We start from the raw sequence: 25,598 nt of genomic DNA, 5'->3' as shown, positions 1-25,598 counted from the left end.
GATGCCAACACCATGCTCTTGGATTTCCCAGCCTCCAGAACCATGAGATGAATAATATACTTTCCTTTATAAATTACCCAATCTGTGGTATTTTGTTACAGCAGCAAAAAATGGACTAAGACAATATGATTATATTAAGCAAGTTGTGTTAGAGCCATTGTAATTTTTACCTTCTCTTCCAGTATTATGAGCATCTTTATATGTTAATAAATATAAATCCATGACATCATATCATATAAAAGCCTTTGCTCAGCTCAGACAACCCAATAGAAAAACGGGCAAAGGACTTAAGCAGCCCAGGCATGTTGGCTCACACCTATAATCCCAACATTTTGGGAGATTGAGGTAGGTGGATTGCTTGAGCCCAGGAGTTCAAGACCAGTCTGGGCAACATGGCAAAACCCAGTCTCTACAAAAAATACAAAAATTAGCCAGGTGTGGTGGTGCATGCCTGTAGTCCCAGCTACTTGGGAGGCTGAGGTGGGAGGATCACTTGAGCCCAGGAGATTGAGGTTGCAGTGAACCATGATCGCACCACTGCACTCCAGCCCGGGTAACAGGGTAAGACCCCATCTCGAAAAAAAAAGAAAAAAAAAAAAAAGAGTTAAACAGTTTTTTGGAGGAAATGCTCAATATGCATTAAAAGAATGTTCAGCTTCATTAGTCATCAGGGAAATTCAAATTAAAACCACAATGTAATACTACTACATATACACCAAAATAGCTAAAATGAGAGAAAGATATAAAAGCGCATGTTGGCAAGACTGTAAAGCAGTTAGAACTCTCATACTCTTCTGGTGGGCAGGTAAACTGGTACTACCACTTTGGAAAGCTGTTTGACAGTATGTGCAGATGGTCCTTGACTTGTGATGATTCAACTTATGATTTTTAAACTTTACAATGGTGCAAAAGTTATACAGTAGGAGGCATATTTTTGTTTTATTTTGTTTTGTTTTGAGATGGAGTCTCGCTCTGTAGCCTAGGCTGGAGTCCAACGGCATGATCTCAGCTCACTGCAACTTCCATCTCCTGGGTTCAAGTGATTCTCCTGCCTCAGCCTCCCTAGTAGCTGGGATTACATGTGCCCACCACCATGCCTGGCTAATCTTTACATGAGGTTTTTAGAAGTAGAGTTTTTCCATGTTGGTCAGGCTGGTCTTGAACTCCTGACCTCAGGTGATCTGCCCACCCCAGCCTCCAAAAGTGCTGGGATTATAGGTGTCATTTCCACCCAGCTGGAAGCATACTTTGAATTTTGATATTTTCCTGGGTTAGCGATATGCGGGACAGTACTCTCTGATGACGCTGGGCAGTGCAGGGAGCAACAGCTCCCAGTCAGTCACATAATCCTAAGGATAACCAACTGACACTGTGTGGTGTACCGCATTGCCAGATGATTTTGACCTGCTGTAGGCTAATGTAAGGTTTTCTGGGCACATTTAAGGTAGGCTAGGCTAGGCTACGGTGTTCTGTAGATTAAGTGTATTACATGTATTTTTAATTTAGTAGTATTTTCAACTTACGATGGTTTATTGGGACATAATTCCACTGTAAGTCAAGGAACATTTCTATACATATAGTTCAGCAATTGTATTCCTAGATATATAAACAAAAGAAGTGCATATACATATTGACTAAAAGATAGGTAAAAGAATGTCCGTGGCCTCACTAATCATAATATCCCCACATTCGAAACAACCAAATGTCCATCTATAGTAGAACAGAAAATACATTGTGGAGAATGAATGGATTAAAACTGTGCATAACAACATGATTGACTCACATTCATAATGTTGAACACAAATTTGTGAAAGTTACACACTGTATAATCCATGTACATGAACATCAAGAGGGAGCAAACTAACCTACAGTGCAGGGGGTCAGGAGAGAGGTTACTCTTCACTGCAGGTGGGGAAACTGCAAGGAGGTACATGAACACGTCTCAGATAAGGCAAAGTTCTCATTCTTGATCTGCATGCTGGATATATGGGTTTATTCACTAAGTGAAAATTTATCAAGCTGTACACTTAGGATCTGTGTATTTTTTCTGTATGTAATATGCTGTTAAATACCACATGTAGTAATACTACTAATAAAATTAACTGATCAATTCCTAAAATCTGGAATCTATAGGGTTACATTTAAATATTTTTCTCATGGTCAAATTGTAGAAATTTCCTAATTTGTAGGGTAAAAAAAAAAATATCCAAACTGCATACAATATTCATGGCATTTTAATTTTTAACCACTTTCAACTATTTTGACCTATATCTACCTGTCTCCTCTCAATATGTTGTCCTCTGATAGATAGCAAACAACACCCACAAACATCCATGGGTCCATGAGTCACCCGAAGGGCTAGAACAGTGGTTCTTACCAAAAGGTACAACAAAATCACCTGAAGCTCTTGTACATCTAGACAAGCACAAGCTAGGCTGTTCTTAACTGCAGATTGTTCATGTTAAAGATTGCCACCCAGACTCCACCTCAGAGATGAGACACTCGTCTTCATCTTCCCAGCTGCTGGGAGTGTTGCTTGCTGAGAACTCAGAGCCAGTTCCTCCCCAGAAATTGCTCTCTGCAAAAGAAAGCTGCTGCCTCAAGATTTTGCTTCTCACAGGAGGCAGCCCACATTTAATGACCGGTCCATACAGCAATAGAAAGTCTGGCCTCCCGGCCTCAACAGGCAATCCCAGCTCCAGGGTGCCCCATGACTTTACTGAAGCTTCTGTTGCAACAACATCGCAGTTTTCAAATTTACCCTGTATCCAATCCTTCTCCCCTTTACTTCCTCTCAGGTTTGGGTTTGCGACTACTCCCCACAAACATCCTGCATGCAAATCTCCATTTCACAGTTTGTTTCCTGGGGAACCTGCCCGAAGACATTCACTTATGAGGACACATTCAAAATACATGTCACATAATTGAGGCTATTGTTGTTCAGGATAGGCTTTATGGAGAAAGCGATATTTAAGGTTACAAAAAAAGATGATGATTTTGGAGAAAGCAATGTAAAGCTTGCCAGATGAGGAAGCCCAGGAATGCATACGGTGAGAAGCTGAGAGATGAGCAAAGTAAGTGGAGGGACCACTGTGAGGGTCGCTTAACCAGAGCAGGAGATGGCTTTATTGGGAAATAGAGACCCAGGTTATAAACCAATCATAGGGCTGTGGGAGGGGAAAAAAAAGTCTTAGCAGGAAATGTGTTTCTGTATAATGGGAACACTTTGTTGATGTTTCAGCAAGTGATCGCAAAGGAAAAGCTGTTTTTAGATAAATCTAGCGTCAATGTGCAAGTCTGATTGCAGGGGGCACTGGCAATCTGAAGATCCGAATGGCAGATGGGGCCGCAATCCTGGGGAAAGGTGTGACTCACTTTGGAACTAGCTCACAGCATAGACACGAGAACTAACTTCCCGTATTTGAAGGACCATCAAAAGAAAGAAGAGTTGGCCTTGCTCAGTGGGGCAACACTGAGCTCTTAGGGAAGCAAAATAGTGAAATGCAAAGAAATGTGTGAAACCAGAGAGCTATCCACCTATGATGGGACTTCTCTTTGGTGGAGGTGAGTTCACATCTCTGGAGATTTTAATCAAAAGGTGATATGGTTTCTTACCAAAGGTAAGAGGACCCTAGCAATGAAAGGAAGGTAGAAGTAGAGTTCCTTTAACCTTTCAAGACTTCTGCAAAAATAAAAGAAAAAAAGCTTTAACTCCACCAAGGAATATTTAGCTACATTTTGGTGACTTCTGGAGACATGGGGTGAAGAAATGTGGTCAAATAGCCTCCAAGTTTTCAAACCCAGAGGATGGAATGCAGTTGGTAAAACTGGTCCAACAGGAAAGTTTAACAACTGGGCATTTTTTCAAACAATAAAGCAAACAATCTGATTTGACTTTGAGTTAAAGTGGAAAGGATGCATGTGGTGTCTTGTGCCAACCACAAGACAGGAGCCACAAAGTAGCTTGTATGCCTCACTTTCCTGCAAAGCTCATTCCCATTTTTCAAACTGGAGCTTCTCCTGCCACCTGGCTCTCAGAAGCTCCATTGCCTCAGAGCTCCTGCACTACCAGAGAACGAGCCCTCGCAGCAGCAAACCAAGGCTTCAAAGTTCCCTAATGGTTTCTTTGCCCTCACTGCTGCATGCCACAAAAAGACCATGCTATGAAAAGACCAACATCTCCAAGCGTAGCTGGAGATGACTTTCCTTTCACTTCTAGTTACAACTGAACTTACTTATTCTTTGTCTTCTAAAGAAGCCATTCATTTGTTGAGAACTTTTCTGGTGTCTGGTTCTGGAATTTGTCTTTTAGACGACAATTTTTTTTCTCTAGAGTTAGACAAAGACTCCATGGCATTTTATTATATTTATAGTGTATTTTTATTATAGTTATACAATCAGTGTTTTTCTTTTTAATGGAGTTCTTTTTCAAGTTTGATTTTTTTCTTTTTTCCTTTTTTTTTTTTTTTTGTTGTTGTTTGTTTTTTGAGACAGGGTTTCACTCTGTCAGCTACGCTGGACTGTAGTGGCACGATCTCAGCTCATTGCAACCTCCACCTCCTGAGTTCAAGCCATTCTCCTACCTTAGCCTCCGGAGTAGCTGGGACTAAAGGTAGGCATCACCATGCCTGGCTAATTTTTGTATTTTTTTGTAGAGACAGGTTTCACCATGTTGGTTAGGCTGGTCTCAAACTGCTGACCTCAAGTGATCCACCCACCTTGGCCTCCCAAATGCTGGGATTACAGGCGTGAGCTACCATGCCCAGCCCCGAATTTGATTTTATTATACCAATATTATCTTCTCCCCCTCCCACAGTTCCCCAAACACTTCTCTACACATTCTGGTCAGGCACAGTTTCCCACTTGTGGAGTTGATATTTGGGGCTCGTACTGGAAGGAGGATAAAAACAGAAGGAATTTGGCCTGCTTCCTTCACACAGCACTCCTCCATCTTCCACACATGCGGCATTTGCTCTCACAGTGCGTGTCAGAATGGCATGCCAGCACCGGCCTCTGGTCTAGCATACACAGAAAGGGTGAAAAGTACACATGGTGACCATTGTCGGTTTGCACATTTCCTGCTGCATGCTCACATGTCTAGAACCAGTTTTGCTACTATTACACCGCTAACCACAGAAGCCAGAAAAAGAAAATACATTTTTTTTTTTTTTTGAGATGGAGTCTTACTTAGTTGCCAGGCTAGAGTGCAGTGGCACGATCTTGGCTCACCACAACCTCCACCTCCCTGGTTCAAGCAAGTCTCCTGCGTCAGCCGACTGAGTAGCTGGGATTACTGGCACGTACCACCACGTCAAGCTAATTTTTGTATTTTTAGTAGAGACAGGGTTTCACCATGTTGGCCAGGCTGGTGTTGATCTCCTGACCATGTGATCCACCCGCCTTGGCCTGTCAAAGTGCTGGGATTACAGGCGTGAGCCACCGCGCCGGGCCTGGGAAAATACATTTTCAACAGAGAATTTTCTATTAAGGAAGAGAGTGTTCTTTCAGCAAAGACAGGCTTTAGCCACACCTGTTTTTATAAGGATTTGAGGGGAGGGAAATATGCCAAGAGACAACTTCAGAACTTTATGAAGACAAGAGTGACCTCTCCAAAACAGCTAGGAGAGTGGGTCTTTAGTGGTGAGGTCTTCATCTCTGTCCAATCTCTCTAGGCTGAAGGACAGATGTGAATTTGCTGTGAAGGGATATTCTTCTCAAGGACACTTACCGTCTGTTGCTTGGGGATAGGAAGGTAAGTCATCCAGTGTCAAGAACCTTACTGGTAAAACAGTAAAACTATGTATTCATTCAGATTTGTGCTCTTTAAGTGAGAGGGGTTCTAGAACAGCCTTTCTGTCTGGACTCCTTGATGGCAAACCATCCCATGTGAGGTCTGCTCTTTACTGTGTGGATGAGGCCAGGGCTATTATTCAACATCCTGGGGCCAGCTTGCCACTCTGCTCCATGCCCATAGCCTGCAGTCTAACCTCGGCCAGCTCTGGTGTGATTGTACTTAGTACATCAGTGGTCATGAGAAAACCAGCTAAGAAAGCACGGAGCTTCAATTGGAACAAAATATGTATGCAACACCCATGACTATGTGGCTGTTTTATCCCCACTGCTCCTTTCTTTTCTGCAGAAGGTTCTTTTTAAATTTTAACGTATATTTGTCCAATTGTTTGGTAATACATGTCCATGTTTTCAGAAACAGTGAATCAAATCTGAACTGGAACACCTCTCCCTCACTCACCTCCTGCACCCAGCACCTGCCTCGTTGTAGGAATGCCCCATCCTTGGTGTCTTAAAATTTGCAGAGCTTCTTTACTTGTACATAAGACATGTGCATATACAGAGCAAAAATTCTGCATGACCCCACTTACGTGTGGACTCTAAAAACGTCACACTCACAGAAGTGGAGAGTAGAATGATGGTTACCAGAGGCTGGAGGGAGGAGCGGGTAGGGAAAGGGAAGAGGTTGATCAATGGGTACAAAGTTTTTATCAGTTAGAAGGATTAAGTTCTGGTGCTCTATTGCACTGTGTGGTGACTATAGTTAATACTAATGTATCGTATATTTCAAAAGACCTGAAGGAGAGAATTTTAAGTGTTCTCACCACAAAGAAATGGTAACTACGGGAGGTGATGGATATGCTAATTAGCCTGGTTGTATCATTCCCCAGTGTTTATGTGTATCAAAACATCACATTTTATCCCATAAATGCATGCAATTATTTTTTAATTACAAACTTTTTAAAACTTAGGCCAGGCGTGGTGGCTCATGTCTGTAATCCTAGCACTTTGGGAAGCTGAGGAGGGTGGATCATTTGAGGTCAGGAGTTCGAAACCAACCTGACCAACATAGGGAAACCCCCTCTGTACTAAAAATACAAAAATTCGCTGGGCATGGTGGCGCGTGCCTCTAATCCTAGCTACTCAGGAGGTTGAGGCAGGAGAATCACTTGAACCCGGGAGGCAGAGGTTTCAGTAAGCCGGGATCGTGCCACTGCACTCCAGCTTGAGCGACAGAGCACAGGCTCTGTCTCAAAAAAAAAAAAATCTAAAAACTTCAAAAATAAATGTGTCTTATTGTCCCAAATGTTTCACACACCAAAAAGCCATTCTGTTCTAAACCTTGTTTTTCTTTTCATTGAACAATATTTTTTGGAGAGCTTTCCAAAGCAGCACATATAGAAATTCATTTTTTTTTTGTAGCCCTATAGTGTTTTATTTTTGAAAAATTTATTTCAAAGCCTCTATTGAGGGACACACAGACTGTTTGCAATGCTTTACTATTTTTTTTTTTTTTTTAAAAAGAATGTTGCAGTGAATTACCTTACACATATATCTTTTGCCTTGTATCTATAGAATAAATTCCTAGAAATAGAATTGGGAGGGATATACATTTGTAATAAATATCACCAAATTGTCCTCTGTAGGCTTTGGCTTATCACTTTATAACATAAAAATTTCTATAATATATAACCTTACCTCATACCATATGAAAAATTAACTCAAAATGAAACAAAGGCCTAAATGTAAGAGAATACAGAGGGATACATCCTTATGATCTTAGGTTTGGCAACAGGTTCTTTGTTCTGAGAATGCCGACTCCCTCACAGCGTCAGAAGCTCAAGCAACAAGAGAAAAACATAGATGAAATGAATTTCAACAAAATTTTAAACTTTTGTGCATTGAAGAACTCTATCAAAAAAGAGAAACGACAACCCACAGAATCAGAGAATATGTTTGCCAACTGTATGTATCTGTTCAGGGTCTGTCTAATGTCCTGTGGTTTCAGAGATTCTTTTTTTATTTTTTTATTTTTTTTTGAGACGGAGTCTCGCTCTGTTGCCCAGGTTGGAGTGCAGTGGCGCGATCTCAGCTCACTGAAACCTCCGCCTCCCATATTCAAGTGATTCTCCTGTCTCAGCCTCCCACAGTTAGCTGGGATTACAGGCACACGCCACCACACCTGGCTAATTTCTGTATTTTTAGTAGAGGTGGGGTTTCGCCATTTTGACCAGGCTAGTCTCAAGCTCCTGACCTCAAGTGATCTGCCCGCCTTGGCCTCCCAAAGTGCTGGGATTACAGGCGTGAGCCACCACACCTGACCTGAGATTCTTTACGTCCATTTGGCATCTAGTAACTGCAAGGCCAGCAGACAAGTGTTTACCTCTCTCCTTCAAGAAGGGGCATTCCTCTCCAAGGATGGGGCATTCCCACAGCGAGGCAAGCCTGGGTGCGGGAGGCAAGTGAAGGAGAGTTATTTCCAACCACATTTGATTCACTGTTTCCAAAAACATGGAAGTTCATTATCAAACAATTGGACAAATATACGTCAACTTGACTAGAATTCTCCTGTCATGTGCAGACAGGCTGATCCAAGTCTGTGCCTCCACCTGCCTTCTATATAACTCTCACACACCAAACCAATATTTCCCTTATCCTAAATCATCCCAAGGCCAGGTTCCAGGCAACTAGAGACCACCCGTATAGCCCAGGCTCACCCATGTTATTCGAAGTAGCCAGTCCTAAACTGATGGCCCAGCCCAGCCTTGCCTTCCCTGCAGAAACTCCAGCAAAGGCTCTGGCCCATGCCTTCTCACTCGTCTTTTGCCTCTTGACCATCCTAATGCTTCCGCTGTGGCCCTGTGTGTTGTGGCATGTCCCCTCCTCTCAGGAACTGTAAGAAAGAAAACTCTTCTTTCAGTAGCATTGGCCTCTCCGCATCATCATTCAGTCACCTCCATAAACTAAAATCCTGCTGTTACAATTGAGACAAGTATCCAGAATATATAAAGAATAGTCACAACTCAACAATAAAAACACAACCCAAATCAAACATGAGCAAAGATCTCAAACAGACAGTTCTCCAAGGAGGATATACCAATGGGCAGCAAACCCAGGAAAAAGATGCCCAACATCATTAATCACCAGGGAAACGCAAACCAAAACCACCGTGATGTGAACAATGTGAATGTAATGAAGGCTGCTGAGCTGTACAAATTAAAAATGCCTCAAACAGGCCAGGTGCAGTGGTTCACACCTATAATCCCAGCTTTTTTGGAGGCCAAAGTGAAAGAAGCCCTTGAGCCCAGGAGTTCAAGACCAGCCTGGGCAATATAGGGAGAACCCAGCTCTACAAAAAATAAAAAATTAGCTGAGTGTAGTGGTGCATGCCAGTAGTCCCAGCTATTCAGAAGGCTGAGGTGGGAGGATCGCTTGAGCCTGGGAGGTTGAGGCTGCCGTGAGCTGTGACCGCACCACTGCACTCCAGCCTGGGCAAGAGTGAGTCTTTGTCTCACAACAACAACAGGCTAAAATTATAACTTTTATGTGCTGCATATTTTACCACAGTAAGAAAAAACAATTAAAGCCTTGTATTAGTCAAGGTTCTCCAGAGAAACAGAACCAATAGAATTTGTTTGCTTGTTTATTTATAAGATATCGATTGGTTCATCTAGGACCAGAAATACCATTTGACCCAGCAATCCCATTACTGTGTATATACCCAAAGGATTATAAATCATTCTACTATAAAGACATATGCACAGGTATGTTTACTGCGGCACTATTTACAATAGCAAAGAGTTGGAACCAACCCAAATGCCCATCAATGACAGACTGGATAAAGGAAATGTGGAACATATACACCATGGAATACTATGCCGCTATGAAAAAGAATGAGTCCTTTGCATGGGTCGTTTATCCATGTCCTTTGCAGGGTCATGGATAAAGCTGGAAACCATCATTCTCAGCAAACTAACACAGGAACAGAAAACCAAACACCACATGTCTTGCTCATGAGTGGGAGCTGAACAATAAGAACACATGGACACAGGGAGGGGAACATCACACACCAGGGTCTGTCGGGCGGTTGCGGGGAAAGGGGAGGGAGAGCATTAGGACAAATACCTAATGCATGTGGGGCTTAAAACCTAGATGACAGGTTGATAGGTGCAGCAAACCGCCATGGCACATGTGTACCTATGTAGCAAACTTGCATGTTCTGTGCATATATCCCAGAACTTAAAGTAAAATAAAATAAAATAGATACTGATTGGATCACATGATTCTGGAGGCTACGTCCCGCTGTGAGCCACCTGTGAACTGGACATCTAGGAAAGCCTGTGGTGTCCAAAAGTCCCAGAGGTGGCGAATCAATGGTGTAGATTCTAGTCCTGGTTCTCCTAAGGCCTGAGAACTGGTTCTCTTAAGGCCTAAGAACCAGGAGTGGTGAGGGCTGGAGAAGACTGATATCCCACCTCAGTAGTCAAGCACAGTTAATTCAACCTTCCTCTGCCTTCTTGTTTTATTCAGGCCCTTGGTAGATCTGGTAATGCCCACCCACGTTGACCATCTTCTTTACTCAGTCCAACCATTCCAATGCTAATCTTTTCTGGGAACACCCTCACAAACACACCAGAAATAAGGTTTAACCAACCAGCTGGGTATCCCGTCACCCAGTCAAGTTGACACATGAGTAACCATCTCAAGCATAGACCACAAAAACAAAACCAAAAAAATCACAGTGATATACCACTTGGACTTATGAGTATGGCTGTATGAAAACAAGAAAGTCCCTAAAAAACAGACCATAGCAAATGTCGGCGAGGGTGTGGAAAAACTGAAATACTCATACATTGCTGCTGGAAAGCAATTCATGCATCAAATATGCACAGCCACTGTAGAACAGCTGACCAGTTCTTCAAAACTTTAAATACTGAGTTACCGTTCGATCCAGCAATTCTACTCCCAGATATATATCCAGGAGAAATAAAAACGTGTCCACACGAAAACTTGAACAAACATTCACAGCAGCACTATTCATAATAGCTAAAAGGTGGAAGCAATCCAGACACCCAATAACTAGTGAACAGGTCAACAAAATGTAGTTTGTCCACACAATGGAATATTAATTGGTCATAAAAATAGGCTGGGTGCGGTGGCTCATGCCTGTAATCCAGCACTTTGGGAGGCCAAGGCGGGCGGATCACCTGAGTTCAGGAGTTCAAGACCAGCCTGGCCAACGTAGTGAAACCTCGTCTCTACCAAAAATACAAAAATTAGTCAGGCGTGATGGCGGGCACCTGTAATCCCAGCTACTCAGGAGGCTGAAGCAGGAGAATCGCTTGAACCCAGGAGGTGGAGGTTGCAGTGAGCTGAGATGGCACCACTGCACTCCAGCCTGGGCAAGAGAGTGAGATTCTGTCTCAACAACAACAACAAAGTGAATGAAGTACAGAAACACTACGACATGGATAAACCATGAAAACATTATGCTAAGTGAAAGAAGCCAGTCACAAAAGATTACTTACTGTGTGATTCCATTATGAGAAATCTCCTGAATGGGCAAAATGTATAGAGACAGAAAGTAGATTTGTGATTGGTTTAGGGCTGGGGACAAGGAGGGGATTGGGGAGCAATTTTAAAGAGGTACAAGATTTCTTTAGGAATAATGGAAAAGTTCTAAAATTGACTGCAGTCATGGTTGCATGGCTCCATGAAAACACTAAGAACCATTTAAGTGCACACTTTAAATGGGTGAACTATGTAGAATGTGAATCTATCTCAATGAAGCTGTTACAAAACAAATGTAATCTCATTACTAACAAACACGTGTCTGGGAGGGGCGGGAAATCAATGGCGGGGCTTTCGTGATTATCCGCACTCAAGAGCCTGTTGAATCTTGATCCATATCACAGTCGAGCATGCCCAGGCCTCCTCTGAAAATGCCCCATTTTAAGCACTAGGAATGGGAGCCCACCACTTTGCCATTGGGTGATTTTAAACCAGTAAAAATATTCCAACCACTACATACAGCTGATTCATCACCATTTAACTTCTGGATTTTCTCCATATTGAAATGAAGGATAAAATCAAAGAAAATGGCATTCTTGAGGCAAATGATGCTACACAGTAGACTACCCAAAGGTGATCTGAAACAGGAGTCTTAGACCCGTGTCCACAAGATAGGTGATTCATGCATCAAATACGCAGGTATAGTAGACAACACCTGACAGCCATTCATCATTTAAACATCTACTGAAGAGCATAATTTATTTATCCTATTGTTCACTGAATCTTTGGATTGACCTCATTAAAAAAAAACAAAAAATCCTACAAATCAATAAGTAAAAGACCCACTGGCAAAGAACATGTACATACCATTCACAGAGAGGAAAAAATGTGAAAATAGGATTTAAGTATGAAAAAGTGTCTACCCTCTTCGGCACCTTAAGAGATTCAAGTTAAAACTACCCCCCAAATCCATAATTCCTCATCAGAGTGGCAAAGATTAAAACATTTTCAAAGGTATTTTAAAAATAAGCCTCTCATGCATTATTGGTGTAAAAGTAAATCGGCGCAATGTCTCCGAAAAGTAACTGGACAGCATCTAACAAAACCTAAGATGCAGCCGGGCGCGGTGGCTCACGCCTGTAATCCCAGCACTTTAGGAGGCCGAGGCGGGTGGATCACTTCAGGTCAGGAGTTCAAGACCAGCCTGGCCAACATGGAGAAACCCCATCTCCACTAAAACACAAACTTTAACCGGGCGTAGTGGCACATACCTGTCATCTCGGCTACTCGGGAGGCTGAGGCAGAAGAATCGCTTGAACCTGGGAGGTGGAGGTTGCAGTGAGCCGAGATCACACCACTGCACTCCAGCCTGGGCAACAGAGTCAGACTCTTATTGTCTCAAAAACAAAACAAAAAAAAACCACTTAAGATTCCAACTCCTTGGGCTCAGCAATTACACTTCCAGAAGTCATGCCTCAAATGCACTTTTCTCTCTTCTAGACCTTTTCTCCTCTCTGTCCTAATCTCCACTCCATGCCTCAAGTGAAGCCAATAAATGGGTAATGATTCCCTTAAACTCTGTGGAATTAATTTCTTCTTGACTATAGGATAGGCAGTTCAAAAAAAAAAAAAAAAAAAAAAAACCTGGATTCCTTAATAATTAAATAGAAACCTTAAAGTTCCTTCTAAAAAGGTTCACGGCTATGAAAGTAATAAATGAATCGCCCAAAATACTGCACTGTGGGTCGGGTTAATAATCCTGTTGGACAGGAGCTGGCTATACTCGGTTTGGGCGGCCGAGCCCGGACATCAGCATATGTGCTACTGTAGCTCCCTCTTTTGGCCGAATGCAAAATCAAATTTATGTGGTCGTTTTTGGTCAACACTGTTTTCCATAGCTGCTTACAAGCATTGAGTTTCCTGCGACTTCCTGTTCACTGCCTCTGCTCTCCTCAAGTTCTCAGTTTTTTCTTGCATCAGCTAGGCTTGCCTCCTCCTTCTCAGGGAAGATCAAGAGCCCCTGATATTCCTAATCTTAGCTCCTAAGATTTGCCCCTTCCACTATCCTGTTTCCTGGCTGTTTGCACCATAGCCTCCCTCCTTGAGTAATTCTAGTTCAATCTGTTCTCTCTGTATCTATCTGCCTCCGTACTGGCCATTTACCATGTGCCCACATTGCACCTGGGCCTCTGCACTCACTGCCCCATCTCACCTGCACTTGCCTGAGTGCTCTCCATTCATTCCTTGATCCAGGGTTTTTTTTAATGAGGTCTGTGGACAATCTACAAGCTCTCCACCTGGCTGCTTGCTACAGGGCAGATTCCTGAGCTCCCTGAATCAGACTTTCTGGAACCCTGGAACCTGCATTTGTAATAAATACCCTAAATCATTTTTATGTACATGCACACACATACACACACACACACACACACACACACACAATACATAAACCACCCTGATGTTTTTGTTTGTCTGTTTGTTTTAGCCATATGATCTTGTCCAGAAACTTGCCATGGCTCCAAACCATCTAAAGATTTAAATGCAAAAGACTCACACTGGCTTTCAAGGCTTTTGGTAAATTGTTTTATATATTAACTGTTGTTCTTTCCTGTAAGAGGATTATATTTCCCGTTTCCCAGGGATGGCAGGCATGGCCAAGTGACTTGCTTTGGCCAATGAAACGTAAACAGCAGTAACATAAGCCACAGTCAAGCGGACACTATGAAAACCATTGAACAGTTCTGCCATATTTTCTTTCCCTTGGCCAGAACCGATGATAACCAAGATCGAAGCTGCCTCTTTAGCCTGACCCCAGAACAAAGGAGCCACGGAGCAGAGCTACAGATACCCACAAGGGAAATGTAATGTAAGAGAGAACTAAGCTTGTAGTATTGCTGTGATTTGGAGAGTCCTTTGTTACTGCAGTTTAACTGCCTAAGCCGACTGATACACAGTGTTTCACAATTTGCTTTTCTAACTCTATTTCCCATTATTCCCTAACACTTATTCCAACTCCTGCCAGACTGAACTACTTGCTTTTCCCCAAAGACCAACAAATTTCTCCAACTCTGTTCAGTTATTTGCTTCCTATCTCCTGCCTGCCAACAACACCTCTTGAAGTTTAATTTCAACCTTCAAGTCCATCTTAAGTGCTCCTTTCTCTGTGCAGGGGTGTCCGATCTTTTGGCTTCTCTGGGCCACACTGGAAGAAGAACTGTCTTGGGCCACACGTAAGATATACTAACACTAATGATAGCTGGTGAGCTAAACAAACAAACAAAAAAATCTCATAATGTTTAAAGAGAGTTTACGAATTTGTGTTGGGCCACATGCAGCCCACGGTCCACAAGCTAGACAAGCTTGATAAAAAGCCTTTCCCCCTTCCTTTGATGGCCTAGGAACACCCCCGACCCACCCTCCATTATGGCAACTACTGTAACCTATGTTTATTGTTTTTACATATTTTCTTATCACCTCCCCCAAGAAAAAAATCATAAACCCCTTGAGATTAAAGACAATCTTACTGGCCAAGCGCAGTGTCTGACGCCTATAAGCCGAGCAAATTGTGACGGGCGGATCACTTGAACTCAGGAGTTCGAGACCAGCCTGGCCAACACGGTGAAACCTCATCACTACTAAAAATGCAAAAATGAGCCAAGCATGGTAATGTGCTTCTGTAATCTAAGCTACTTGTGAGGCTGAAGCAGGAGAATCGCTTGAAACCCAGGAAGCAGAGGTGGCAATGAGCTGAGATCGTGCCACTGTACTCTAGCCTGGAAGACAGAGCAAGACTCTGTCTCAAAAAAAAAAAGACTATCTTATTCATCAATGTATTCCCTGAAGCTTTGCAAATAGTAAGTATCCACTCAAATATTTATCAAATTAGCACATTCAATTAGAGAATTGTTTAATATGTAAATAAAAATATAAATAAAAATGATTTTTTTTATAGGAAGATTTTAAAGAACATATACTCATTGGGGAAGCAAAATTAAGATGCAAGAAGAATTAAAAATAATAGCAAATAGCAAAGATTCCTACTGAATAAAATATAGGCCAGGCACAGTGGCTCATATCTGTAATCCTAGCACTTTGGGAAGCCAAGGCAGGCAGATTGTTGAGGTCAGAAGTTCGAAACCAGCCTGGGCAACAGAGCAAGACCTCATCTCTACTAAAAATAAACAACTTAGCCAGGCTTGGTGGTGTGTACTTGTAGTCCCAGCAGCTTGAGAGGCTGAGGTGGGAGAATCACTTGAACCCTGGTGGTGGAGGTTGCAATGAGTCAAGATCATGCCACTGCACTCCAGCCTGGGTGACAGAGCAAGACTCCATTTCAAAAAAAATAAATAAATAAAGTATAACTCAAAGTTTAATGAATCTCTTTCTCTCTCTTTCTCTCTCTCTCTCTCTCTCTCATCTGTAAAAATAAGCATGTCTTGACCTTCATCTCTTTCTCTCCCTGTATATACCCAACAGATCTTAAAGTAAAACTTCACCAAAGGGAAACAATGTGTCACACGACTCATGAGTTATGACCGCTATTGTTACGGTCCATATGCTAAAGGCAATGATTTTTCTAATTGTGGAAAAAATTAGCTTCTGTATATTCTTAGGCATAGGAAAAATGTATTTCCCTGCTTATGATTAAAAGCCAACAAAATATAATTCCAATTTTAAAACAAATCACCTTGCCAAACCCCAACAGCAAAGTGCTGCCCCTACAACCCTCACAGCAAATAGAGTCCTTATTCTCAGTGACTAGCAGCTGCCTCTTTGCCCACTCCTCTCCAGCTTCGATTAACCTAACGCCCTCTGAGGCATTTTGGCAGTAATTGCAAAGCTTCTTTCAGTTTGGGAATCTAATTTAAAAAGGATAGGAGACATTATTTTTGAACTGCTTATCAATCTTCTGCTGTGTGATGTTTTACTACAAGCTGAAGGTAAAAGTACTACGCACATATTAGGGACACGAAGTGGATTGCCAAAGCACTTCAAATCTGCCATCTGTGCCTAGGAAAACATATTATCTATTCACCCTCTTCATTATCTCAGAAAGGGAAACATTTCTTCCCCCAAAAATGCAAAATGACACAAAAACATGTAAAGATTCCCGACCTTTTGTGAGTCCTTTTGCCAGCATTTTCTGAACTGTATTCTATGGAATGCGAGTGTCTCTGCATAGAGAATAGATGGTTAGCAACAAAGCAAGGACTTATGGGGTGGGGGAGTGTGAGGAATCAGTGATCAAATGAGCATGAAGAAAACTGAAAATTAGGCCACATCCTCTCTTAAACCCTCTCATCCTCTTTAAAATCCCCTTTGTTTATACACATATCGAATCTTTCACACGATGCTGCAGTAAAGAGTCCTGTTTCACTGCCACAGTGAAATCTATGAACATGTTTCCCAAGTTTTCCATCCTAGAATTAGCTTTTGTTTTGATGTTTTGTTTTGGAACACCCATTATCATCTGGGCCACTAGTCCTGGTTTTAATTGAGAAATAGTTTCACGTAGGTATGCTTGTATCATCCACCTAAAATGAATGTTAAAACAAAAATTATCTGACTTAAAAATTCAGGTTATAGGACATACAGGGATGTCGTATAGAAGACTGAGTGGTTGATTCGCAAACACTATTCAAGAACACAGGGTTAATAGGTCTCCCAGATTAAATGTACCTGACAGAAAAAAGAGGTCCCATTAATATTCCCTCATTTTGATTATTGAAGGGCTTCAATGCACTCTTAAACTTCTGGATTCTTTCAGATCGAGAATAGTGCAGCCCAGACTGATGCTGTTGGTCAAGGCAAGTCTTTTTCTATCATATGTACAGAACTTTATTAATTAATGGTTTGTAAAGCCCTGGTCACACTCTCCACAGCATACATTCTTGTAAGGCTCTTTGCCAGTGTTCATGTATCATTCTCTCCTTAGGCCTAACTATTTGCGTGTTTTTGGAGTATGCACCAGAGTTTCCAGAGCATTTTAGCAGCTAGTAATAACTGCTCCTCATTCAAGCAAATCTAAAATGCACTCATCAGAGGCACTATATATTTTTTTAGGACTCATCTTAATTCTGGAATGATTTAGAGATGATGTAGCAGTCACTTGTTTTAACAAAAGCATAATAACCTGCTATTTTCTTTGTGTGAAGGTACAGCAACTTACCTGTTAAGGCTTTTCCATCATCTTTATGAAAACAGCACCCATTGTATATTTTAGATCCCCTTAGCTTTGGGGGTGATTTGGGTTTATGTGGCAAGATTTAATTCTAGATGCTTCTCCTTATACCAGTTTAAAACTAAATACTTGCTTGTTCTCTTTTATTTCCTGGTAATAACGGGCTTATGGCCCTGAGAAGAAAAATTGGGGCCAATAAAACAAGCTGGATTAGTCTGGTTCTTCACTGGCTCCACAAATCACCCTACCATTTGTGCAAAGACCACTCCAGGAGGAAAATGCTTTGAAGGTAGGACTCTAACATCCTAATCCAAAGACCCAAGATTAATTGTTGGCCAATATTGCTTCCTTTGTGGACCATATCCGTCTAGTATAAAGAACACTAGACTGACAGTCAGAAAATGTGAGTTTTGTCAGCAGCCTAGGTGTTAAGAAACATGGCGCATATAAGGGTGGTCAGGTAATTTATTGTCTAAACTATGACACTTTTGAAACTGAAAGGGGCACTATTCATGACTGTACCAGGACAGCAGGTAGAAACTGGGACTGTCCTTGGCAAACCGGGACACCTGGTCACCCTAGAGACACTTGAAAAATGATGCTGTGGGCCAGGTGCGGTGGCTCACGCCTGTAATCCCAGCACTTTGGGAGGCCGAGGGCGGATCACGAGGTCAAGAGATCGAGACCATCCTGGCCAAGATGGTGAAACCCTGTCTCTACTAAAAACACAAAAATTACCTGGGCGTGGTGGCGTGCGCCTGTAGTCCCAGCTACTCAGGAGGCTCAGGCAGGAGAATCACTTGAGCCCAGGAGGCAGAGGTTGCAGTAACCCAAGATGTTGCCACTGCACTCCAGTCTGGCAACAGGGCAAGGCTCCATCTCAAAAAAAAAAAAAAAAAAAAAAAGATGCTGTGATTAGTGAACTGATTTTAAATGTTTCTCTCTAAAGGTTAGGATTGACAAATGACTAAGTGAGTTTTCAAAATAATTAGTGGATGAAGAAAGACGTTATAAGTAGTCAGAGCAAGGCTTGAAGAACACTATCTCCTTAAGATTCTATTTTCAGTCTTTCAAGAAAAAAATTTAAGAAATTATTTTCTTTCCTTTTTCCCAAAGCATCTATGAATACACTATCCTGAATACTTCCATTCTTATCTTTTGTCACTGAAAAATATTTTTCATGTTTTACATGTTTTTGGTTTTAAAGAGACAATAATGTTTTTCACATTTCTCTTTAGCCCAGCTTGAGAGAAGAAAAAGGGAAGGGGGAGTAAGTAGAGGAACAGGAGGGATGGGATTCGAAATACTAGTCCAGGGCAGGCACTTGCCCCTAATTCCACTTTCTGGAGTGAACTTGAGATGGAAAAAAGTGATCTTGGTTCCAGAATATTTCTTGTACTGTGACATCTTCACAGCTGTGATTCTATTGTTGAAAGTAAGTGTTGTCCATACAATATGGTCCCCAGTGCAAGCCAATTACTTAGCGTCTGTGCCAATTCTGAGCCTGCTTGACCTGAGATCTGCTGCTCTGCTCTAAGTCAGGGGATACACCAGAGGGATACGTCTCTCAAGCTCCCATGCCAGCTGGCTTCCAGTCAGGTCCTGCCAATGGGAGTCAATGGCAAAAAGAAAAGAAAAGCAAGATTATTTCTTTCCCTCCTTCTTTGCCTCCAGCTGCAGCACCGTGAAGGCCCCTGTGCTCTGCTGCGGGGGTTCTGCTTCCTCTGTGTGACCCTGGCCTTGAGCTTTATGATGGCTTCCTCCCTCCACCCCACCATCCTAGAGATAGTATTGGCCTTTCTGTTGTTGCTAATTTCTATTCCAATTTTGGAGGAAAAGTTCAATGACCTACATTCCATCTCATGATGGATATAGGTCTCTTATTCAGGACCCTCCCCAGGGCAATTTGATTTTTCAAAAATTTCACCTTTTCTGTTGGCTTTAGACCTTAACATGCAGAAGATGCAAGTCAGTGTGTTTAATGTTTGGTCTCCAAAGCTGAGTGACGTGCTCCACAAGAAGACCTACTTTATCAAATTCCCAAGACACATCTTAGAGATTAAGGTGTGAAAGAATGAATGAGTGAAAATGTTTTAATAAAAGGAAACTAGAAATCAAATATTTGTATAAGGATAGATTTGAAGTTTTTATGTACTTTTAATGAGCTAGAAAATGCATACTATAAATAGAATATACAAATGATTTTATACAAATAAAGCATTAAAAAATCACAAACTCTATATTTGGCTATCCACAGTCTATAAAATAATGTTCCCAAATTATATAGTTTAAAATACACAATGTTTCAAGTTGCAGACAAAACCAGGATAGTTTTGGCCCTAAATCATAGCTACTAACATAAGTAGGAATTATAATTAATTTTATAATTGTGTTTAAATTTTAAATACTCTAGAATCTGAAAATATTAAATATTAAATAGATGGAGGGATAAAATTGTCAAGTTTTCTAACAAAATTGAGGTAAAAATCTGCATTAAATTACACCAAGAAAAACATTTCTAAAACATTGTTTCCATAACTCATTATAAATATTTCATCTTTCTAAAGTACTCTTTGATTAGCTCTGGCCTTCTGGGTCTGGTAATTAAGTTGACTTAATATTTGCACATAGGTACTGATTACTCAATACAGACCTATCATATAAAATTAAAATGCTGCAACTTGATCAGAATGATACAATCTTGTCTTATATAAGTATACAAATCACAATATGCTGACACTAGATAACTTCAGCTTTATTTGCCAAAGGGAATTTAGAATATGCTACAAAATTGTATATAAAACAACCCTTTACAAGGATTTACTAGGATGACGACAAAGAAAGGCAAATTAAATATACCTGGTCCCACATAAGAATGGTTGTCTAACCTCATATACTAATTTGAATATGAAGACTCACTTTTTATTTTTTATTTATTTTTTTGAAACAGGGTCTCGCTCTGTCACCCAGGCTGGAGTGCAGTAGTGCTATCTCAGCTCACTGCAACCTCTGCCTCTTGGGTTGAAGTGATTCTCCTGCCTCAGCCTCCCAAGTAGCTGGGACTACAGGCGCGCACCACCATGCATGGCTAATTTTTTGTATTTTTAGTAGAGATGAGGCTTCTCCATGTTGGTCAGACTGGTTTTGAACTCCTGATCTCAGGTGATCCACCCGCCTCGGACTCCCAAAGTGCTGGGATTAAAGGGCGTGAGCCACCGTGCCTGGCCTGAATATAAAGACTCATTTTAAATTACACTAGTTGAACCTTTATACTACAATGAATCCTGTCACTTATTTTTTTTAAACCATTATCAGATATTTCATGTTCTACTAGCAAAGGGAATTAGCATTTTGAATGTCCTGTCTGCATTTCTCCTAGCCTCTCTCTGCTCAGGTTTTGGAAATTAGATCTTTCAAATGCAATTGCAGTACCCAAGGAAATTCCTTCCACCCACGCCACCAGTGCTCATCCTGTGGGCACCCCCCAGTCAGTAGTTGAAGACCATTCTGGATGAATGCAAATGCTTGATTCAATTTTTCCAAATCCCAATCAACTAGTTACACTCTTCATTGTATGCAATCTTCCCGACATTGCAGTAAAGCAGTCTAGATGGCTGGGGAAAGGCAAAAGAACCCTGGTTGTGATTATTTTTTTCTAACAAAATGGAATTAAAAGAGGAGAAAACCTAGGAGTATTTTAGCCTGGTACTTTTAGCATCCCCAACTTTTAAGATTATAAGTTCACAATAGTGAACACCCTGGTGACAACTTTTAAATAAAATACTGGATAGCTGGGCACAGTGGCTCACACCTGTAATCCCGGCACTTTGGGAGACCAAGGCAGGTAGATCACTTGAGGTCAAGAGTTCAAGACCAACCTGGCCAACATGGTAAAACCCCGTCTCTATATAAATACAAAAAATTAGCTGGGCATGGTGGTGCATGCCTGTAATCCCAGCTATTCGGGAGGCTAAGGCAGAAGAATCACTTGAACCCAGAAGGCAGAGGTTACAGTGAGCTGAGATCGTGCCACTGCACTTCAGCCTGGGCAAGGGAGTGAGACTCCATCTCAAAAAATAAATAAATAAATAAAATACTACATAATTACATGCTATATTAAATTAATCATATGCTCACAATTTTAGCTTGGATTTGTTTTGCAGCTGATTTGATGCTGTCTGAAAATCAAGATCAAGCAGGTGATGAAAACTATACATTTTGAACATGCATGAGGCAACCAGGGGGCAACATGGTAGGGACTAATAAGGTTAGCAACTCAGGGAAATTAGCCTATTCATCTGATATACTCGGCCTCCATAAAACTGCCATGGATTCAAACTGTACTCAAATATAATACAACTTCTTCAATGCTGCTTTATAAATCTGATTGAAAACTTTTAAGGAGTCAAGATGCTAAACACCCTAACAAAAGCAAAAACAAAACTATAGCCTATGTGGTATCACTGTTATTACCACTCTTTATAAAGCACGAAGTACACATAGGTGTTTGGCATTGTCTCTGGAACTACAAAACTTTTAGAATCACAGCATTTTACACCTAAGAAGAATCTTAGAAGATACTGAATTTCGCTCCTCACTTTATAGCTGAAAAGAGTGAGGGGAGGACGGACTATGGGAGTCAGCATTTTTCAAGCACCCAGGCATGCTGGGCCAGGTATTTCAAATAGAGTTTCTCATCCTCACAGTCCCAGGCAGGTTGCATTAACCCCCACTTCACAGCTAAGTAAATGCGGATCTACCAGATTGAATAATCTCCCCCAAATAAATTCACTAATGAGGAACAGAAGGAATCCAATGTCAAAGTTAGTGCTCTTCTCAGAGTAATAATTTGCAAAGTGTGGTCCTGGGACCAGCAGCTGGGGCATTCCCTGGACGCTTGTTAGAAAGGCAAATTCCCAGGCCCACCACCCCCACCTCCAGGCCTACTGAATCAGAAACTCTAGGGTGGCACCTAGCAATCAAGTTTTTGCTTTTGTTGTTTTAATAGACAAGGTCTCACTTTGTCGCCCAGGCTGGACTGCAGTGGTCCAATAACAACTCACTGCACCCTCGAACTCCTGGGTTCTAGTGATCCTCCTGCCTCAGATTCCCAAGCAGCTCAGACTACAGGCATACACTACTATGCCTGTTTTTTTGTTTTGGTAGAGACGGGGGTCTTGCTGTATTGCCCAGCCTGATCTTGAACTTCTGGGCTCAAGTGATCCTCCTGCCTCAGTCTCCCAAAGCACTGGAATTACAGGCATGAGTCACTGTGTTCTCCCCTCTCTGCCAATAATGTGTATTTAACAAGGCCTTCAGGTAATACTGACGCTGTCTGAGAGCCACTGCTCTCCAGCATGTTGTCTCTGAAATTTTACTTGGGAGTATGCATATATATATATAAAACTTAACACTATGCTACTACAAAGGTCAAAATAATTTAGTTTATTGTACTTTATTTTAGAATAATTAAGACAAGGATAGCCTTCAATGAAATTCTGCTTTGATGTTACATGATCTGATACTGGATTTCTTCAAAAGAAAAATAAATATGAAAACTATTCCAAGTAAGCAAATGGTGGCAAAAACAATCTAAAGAACTGGTCTGAGTCAGGCATGATGGCTCATACCTGTAATCCCAGCACTTTGGGAGGCCAGGGCGGGTGGATCACTTGAGCTCAGGAGTTCAAGAGCAGCCTGGCCAACATGGTGAAACCCCATCTCTACTGAAAACACAAAAATGAGACAATATAGCAAGACCCCATCTCTACCAAAAATACAAAAAACTAGCCAGGAATGGTGGCACATGCCAGTAGTCCCAGCTACTCAGGAGACTCAGGTGGGAGGATGGCTTGAGCTTGGGAGGTTGCAGAAAGATCCTGCCACTGCACTCCAGCTTGGGTGACAGAGTGAGACCCCATCTCAAAAAAAAAAAAAAAAAAAAAAAGATTTTCACCTCATGTCAAAAATAAGACTCTTGGAAAGAAATCTTCTGCCTGCCTTGCAAGGACCCACTGAAATTAATGGATACTCTCACATGACTGACTTTATTATTAAATACTTGCTGTAATCAAAACTAGGTACAGGAAAATCAAGTAGAGAAATACTGAATGCCTAGCACACAAGGATCTAAGTGAAAGTTAATAAAAGTAGCTCTTCCGAAAGACATCTCATGTAAAATTAAATTTAAAACTAAAAATTTCATGAAGTGACCTGATAAGAGTTTCAATTTAGAAGCTTTACTTTTCTAATTTTAAAATATCATGAATGAAATGGTGTCTTCATCTAGGTGCTTCTCCATCAAAATCCCCAGCTCAAAAATAAAAATCATGTTTGTGTCACCCCTGACTCAAAATTCTCTTATTGGAGATGCTGGCATTTCACATGAACATTCTAGTCAATATGCATATAGAAGGTACTCATGACTTTTGGTTGGTAATTTTTCCTTAAATATATTTCAATGATTTCACTGTTTGACATTCTCATAGTTAACGTATACTGAATACAGAAATTTTTGTAGGAAAACACTATTTTTTAAATGTAGTAACATTAAAATACTTAAATATCCCCAGTTTATTAAAGGCTCTTAAGATTTAAAGACAAAATTCCTGTGCACATACAATGTACCTATGAAATACTGTATTATTACTTATTGTACAGGCAAATGAGGCTGTTACTATAAAAAAGGAAATGTGGTGTCTAAAAATTGCAAGTCTATGTGAAAAATGAACCTCAATTTATCTAAATGGGATTTTGGGGACACAGCAGACTATTAAAATAGAACTCAAACTTCAAATTCTGTAAACTGAACATCTCATTAATGCCACTTCACCATTTAAAAAAGTCAGCATACAATGTTAGCTATGTAAGTTTATCTGCAGATGTTACAGGTAATTATTTCTGCTAATTCCTCCTAAAATATTATTTAGTAATAAAGAATATTTCAAAAGGAGAAGAGGGAGAAATGAAGTAAGATCATAACTATAGTTAATATGAAAATAACATTTCATTTATTTGCTAATATGTGGGAAAAAAAACATTTTCTAATTAATTTCTCCTTTATCCTTCTCTAAAGACATTTTATTTCTTCAACCAGCACACTGAGGATTAGTGCTATGGGTATTACCACAGTGCTTTATGAAGAAACTTGGCTTCCAGAGGAGTCATACCTTGCAACCCCAAACTGGCTCTGCATGATTGATTTTAAAGTGGGCATTAAAATTCTTCGGAAACAGGGCTGTGTACCAGTGAGAACATTCACATTTAACCTTGTGAGCTCACTTCTACAAGAACAATGAACTTATTTGTCAGCTGCCAGGGGGAAAATCAGCTTAATGTAAAGAATTTATTAAATCAGGCTGACAGAAGCCAATATCTCAATGTTTTTAAATTAAAATTTATTTAAAGGAATAAGTATGGGTGCATTACATAAACCTAATGGCTCTCCTAAGCTCCAAAAAGCATTCATTTCAAAAGCATTCACTTTTAAGGCTGCCTCATTTTTCAGCTTTGTTGTAGTTGAGATTCTGATGTTCCCCTAACAAAGTCTTTCTGACAAAAGAGACTTCCTTCAATCCAGGTCATAATTTGAAACATTACACAATAATGAGATTTAAGTGATGAACAGAAAGAAAAGTAGGAGACTGAAAAGATACCAGAAATTTCTATTTGTTTTTAGATTCAGAAAAATATAATTACAGGCCAACATGGTTCTGATAGACAGGAAGGATGTCAGCAGTTACTTGAATGTAACCCCTTCCCAGCATTTCCAAACACCTGCAACGTGGTCGTTGTGATCTAAGGGCCTTGTTACCTAGTTTCCAGGCAATCCACAGAATTGAAGTAACCCAGCACAACTTTATTTCGTGAGAAGATGAACCCTTAACTATGAAGGTTTAGAAAGGAAGTCTTCAACTGCTCACTCACCATGGCTACAGTATTCAAATACAATAATCATTCTGAGAAATAAAACCTGTGAGAAAAAGAGAACAGGTGGGCAAGCGAAGCAGCAGTGATTCATACTTTCAGTTAACCAATTGAATGGTGGTGCTTCCTTCTAAAGAAGTTGTTCTTTGATTTTTTGTTTTAAGAAACAGAAAAGCAGCAGTATACTGGA

The 25,598-nt window shown here is 40.9% G+C and overlaps 1 long non-coding RNA gene across 1 annotated transcript in view; it reads right to left on the bottom strand.

Moving 5' to 3' along the window:
• The window catches only part of LOC103216963 (uncharacterized), a 41,074-nt gene extending 22,863 nt beyond the window's left edge, over window positions 1-18,211 (bottom strand). Inside the window, exon 1 of the long non-coding RNA XR_012094175.1 lies at window positions 12,573-18,211. This is a non-coding gene — a long non-coding RNA (uncharacterized lncRNA). The remainder of the gene's footprint in view (window positions 1-12,572) is intronic.
• Between the last annotated feature and the right edge of the window lie 7,387 nt (window positions 18,212-25,598).

The sequence above is a fragment of the Chlorocebus sabaeus genome, chromosome 10 (assembly GCF_047675955.1).
Source record: "Chlorocebus sabaeus isolate Y175 chromosome 10, mChlSab1.0.hap1, whole genome shotgun sequence".
NCBI classification, from domain to species: Eukaryota; Metazoa; Chordata; class Mammalia; order Primates; family Cercopithecidae; genus Chlorocebus; species Chlorocebus sabaeus.
Note: the sequence above shows the minus strand (reverse complement) of the source record. Positions and strands in the feature narration are given on the sequence as shown.